The sequence below is a fragment of the Vombatus ursinus genome, unplaced genomic scaffold, assembly GCF_900497805.2.
Source record: "Vombatus ursinus unplaced genomic scaffold, bare-nosed wombat genome assembly UNPS02003812.1, whole genome shotgun sequence".
NCBI classification, from domain to species: Eukaryota; Metazoa; Chordata; class Mammalia; order Diprotodontia; family Vombatidae; genus Vombatus; species Vombatus ursinus.
The window spans coordinates 43,439-47,791 of record NW_020943590.1 but is presented as its reverse complement, the minus strand read 5'-3'; the positions used below and the strand labels follow the sequence as shown (position 1 = coordinate 47,791).

At 40.1% G+C, this 4,353-nt stretch overlaps 1 pseudogene; it reads left to right on the top strand.

Annotated features, from left to right (window-relative positions):
• The first annotated feature begins 296 nt into the window (after positions 1-296).
• LOC114052807 lies at positions 297-1,750 on the top strand (annotated as a pseudogene).
• Positions 1,751-4,353: the final 2,603 nt, after the last annotated feature.

Here is a 4,353-nt window from a genome sequence, read left to right as displayed (position 1 = left end):
ATGAACTCTGGAAGGTTAAGCTTGAAAGGCTCAGAGTACAGACCTCCTGATGGATTATGTATGTATTTTTTTTTTATGCTAGTGCCTAGCACAATGCCTTTGCATATTGTAGGTGTGTAACAAATGCTTGTTGATTTAAATTGAATTGTTGCTTTAGGACAAATCTTGGTTACATGTGAAGAGGCTCATTACCAGAAAGTTGATAAGAAGAGAAAGAAGGGAAAGGATCAAACCTTTGTTAAGCACCTACTGTGTGGTGGGGTGTAGGTTGTTCAGGAAAGACTAGTACCTCTGGCATGAAGTACCTGAATCGCCTGACTTTCACCTGTGGCTCCAAGAAGCTACAGCATGTGCAGCAGCCATGTCCTGGCAAACTGTTTCAGCAGATGGGCTAAACCAGGTTGAGAGTCATAGAGGGGTCTAAAATCTGTTGGTGAATTACAGGAGTGGGGGGTGTCTACCCCAAGCATGTGAAGACTTCCCCCAACAGAATGGATAGATGAGAACATTTTGTTCCAATGGCCAGGAAGGTGGCTGAAGCAGATGCTGGGGAGTCCTTAGAGCTTGGTTAGACATCAAAGACACCAAGGCTTGGGAAAGTTCTGTTGATTCTTACTCTGTCTGTAGTCCAGCCTAGTACTCTAGCATACCCCCTGGAAAAAGACAGGAACCTTAAGGGGTTCCTGTGACTGTTTGTCCTCATTCAATTATGATCAGTACCTAGTGAGTATGTAATTAGTTCCTCAGAGGCCCATCTGCCCTCTTAGCAATTGGCAGCCTAAGTAGGAAGACCTTCTTGTCATAAAAAGAGACAAGATAAAAGGACATGGTGGGTTGAGAGATATTCCCAGTTCATCATCATCATTTCTGATACTTGAATAGGAGATGGGAGATGAAGGGATGAGACTGGAGGAAAGTAGAGCTATTTTCTTTGAGTACAGGTCCTACCCATGTGACAGCACAGCACCAACATTTTGGCACCTGTGTATCCTTTCAGAATGTACTTATGGAAAAGGAACCTGAAGCCAAAGGTTCTCAATTTTTCTGGTTGTTTTCCCAAAGCACATAGACCATTATTTTCTCTTCATGGTCCCTGTGTTAGGTGAATGGAGAGTTATTTGAGGTATGTTTCCCCTTATTCTTCCTTCTGGCTATCATGGCCTGTGACCGATACCTGGCCATTTGCTACCCACTCCATTATTCACCCATTATGGGATCCAAGCATTGTATGGGTCTGGTGGTTACAGCATGGCTATCTGGTTTTGCAGTGGGTAGCCCAATTGTGACTCTGATGGCATAGCTGAAGTTCTGTGGCTCCAACCACATCAATCGCTTTTATTGTGATTCCATGCCTGTGGTGGGAATGGCCTGCTTTGACTCCCAGGTGCTGCAAGCAACAACATTCATCCTTTCTGTGATCTGCCTTACCATTCTATTTGGTCTGATCCTGACTTCTTATGCCCATATCCTTGTGGCTGTGCTGAAAGTACCCACAGGGGCCAGGCGAAGGAAGGCCTTCTCTACATGTTCCTCTCACCTGGCTGCGGTGTCCACTTTCTATGGGACACTTATAGTCATGTATATAGCACCCTCTGCTGTTCACTCCAAGCTTCTCTCAAAGGTCTTTGCTCTGCTTTACACTGTAGTCACCCGCATCTTTAATCCTGTAATCTACACTCTAAGGAGCAAAGAGGTCCATGAGGTTCTCAAGAAACTGCTTTGCAGTAAACAATGTGGTAACTTATCCTGAAATGAGGATTAATGGTAATTCTGTCCTTTGGATGCTGCCTCCAGTAAATCTTCCCTGAGTGTGTGGGAGAGAAGATAACTTTGTCAAATTCGTACACTTCTGAAATTCTCTGTTTTGTTGTTGTTCAGTTGTTTCAGTTGTGTCCAGTTTTTTGTGACCTTATTTGTGGTTTTCTTGAGAAAGATATTGAGTGGTTTGTCATTTCCTTCTCCAGTTCATTTTATAGATGGGAAAACTAAAGAAACAGAGTTAAGTGACTTGCCCAGGGTCACACAGCTAGGAAGTGTCAGAAGCCAGATTTAAACTCAAGACGATCAGTCTTCATGACTTTAGGCACTCTATCTGCTGTGCCAAGTAGCTGCTTATAGCAGCACTCTATTTGGGTAAATGACTTCTAATCAATAGATCTGAGAAAACCTTATACTGCCAGGCCACTAGGCAGTTTCAAGAGGGCAGAGTTTAAATTCATTGTTGTATAATTTTGCCTTGGAATGTGAAAAATTTTTCCTAGATCCCAAGGAACATCATCGCCCCCCACTGAGATTGTCCCACCTATTTTTCCAACTTAAAGTTATACTTAAATATTTTGCCACTCTTCAAGCATGACTCATTTTCCATCAAGTTCAATTTCCCCCTATATATTGTGCCTACCCTTCTTTCTTTTCCTTTTCTTCAGTTTTCACTGCTCTTTCCCAAATTACTTCATGTATGTGTGTGTATATGTTTATGTACATATATATATACATATTTCTATGATGCAAAAGTCTCATTACCATTTCATATCTTGATTCATGTTTCAACTCCTGCAATTGAGATGTGCTGAATATCATGTCTATATGTGTCTGATATTAAAAATATATCTATTATTCCAGGCCAGAGTAAGCCCCTTTGTACTACTATGCAGGAATTGTGTTCACATTTTCTTAGGAGTGGTGGACAGTCTGTTGAATAGGAAAAGATTAAATCTTCTCCTCTGCAAAACAACAGAAATTTTTCTGAACTATAACACACCTATAAAAAAGGAGGTATAGATAGACTGACATCATTTGGAGACTCTGGAGTTTGCTATCAGGTTGATTACTAATTTAATCTTTTTAGGATGACTGAATATAGGTGTCAAAAGGAAATCTCTAAGTTGAGTAACTTGCTGTGGGCTGAGTCAGGGTCTGAGGCTCGGCATTTCTCAAGGTTTTATGCTTCTTCATCTCAAGAATGACCCTGAATGAAGCATGAAGACTTTTTTTCCTCCCCCTCCTCCTCCTTGTCCTCATCTTCCTCCTCCTCCTTCATCTTCTTTTTCTTATTCTTCTCCTCCTCCTCTTTCTTCTCCTTTTCCTTCCCCTTTTTCTTTTTTTCCTCTCTCTCCTCCTGTTTTGTCAGTAAGTTCCTAGAAAGTATGGGAAATATAGACCTTTTATGCTCTGTTGTTCTTAGCATAGGACTTTGCACCTTAGTAGCATACATTAGTAGTAACATTCCTTAAAAGAATCAATGATTAATTAATGAATCTTCTAGGCTGCAATGTTGGACTTCTGAGACTTTCAAGACCCAGAAGGAAATTCTTGGTGAAGGCTAACCCTAGGCTAATTCCCCAAACTTGGCACTTGCAGATTTGTAGGTTGGTTCCCCAGTGATGTGACAACTACTATCTCAAGTTCTAAGGGGAGCAGTGCCTTGTGGATATGCATTACTAAAATATAGCTCAAGGGGCTCCATTGGTGAGCTTACTCTTAATAATCAGCCAGTAAGCAATTAGCTCAAAGCAAAAACATTTTTAAAAATGGCATAGTAAGAACACTTTCTACAAAATATTTACCCATAAATCTGGGGGAAGTATAGGAAATCTCTCACAAATGCACAGTATTAATGAGAATAATGGACACAAATTTAAGAGTACACTGATAGTGAAGCTCACACATAGGGATAATATATGACCAAGGTAACTCATATCTCTGGTACTATAAGGTTCTGATATCTCTTCACTTTTCATACTATTCTCATGGTACTCCTCTTTGGTCACAAAGTCTCTGCTATGCAGGTATTTCAGTTGGGTTTCTGTGGTCTGATCCTCTCTGAAACTTAGTTCTTGACTGCTAGGGCTAGTTCCTTCCCCTACTGATAGTCAACACTTCCTGCTGCCAGAGGTCATGATTCTTGAAGGTGTTTAATATATGTGTAACTAATAAGCATACTATAGTGCCCCTGCTTATAATTTTTGACTTGCATATATTTTATTGCCTTGTTTGAGATCATGATTATTACATTTGCTTCTTAAAATTAACTTGAAATATGATGAATTCTGCCCAACTATTCTGCTTAACCCTATTAATCCTTATGTTTTCAATGTGTTTTCTTGTAAGCAGTATGTTGTTATATTCTGCTTTCTAATCCATTCTGCTGTCCTCTGATTTGTGGAGTTCATCCCATTCTCTTTCAGTTATGACGGTTAAATATGCATTTCCTTCCATCATCTCTTCTTATGTTTTTTACTTTTTTTTTCCTGCTCTTCTCTTACCAAGAAGAAAGCTATGGAGAAGAGAAGGAATCTGGTCAGTTTTGGTAATTTTTATTTGAAGTGATCTTTTCCTGAATTTATCTCTTCA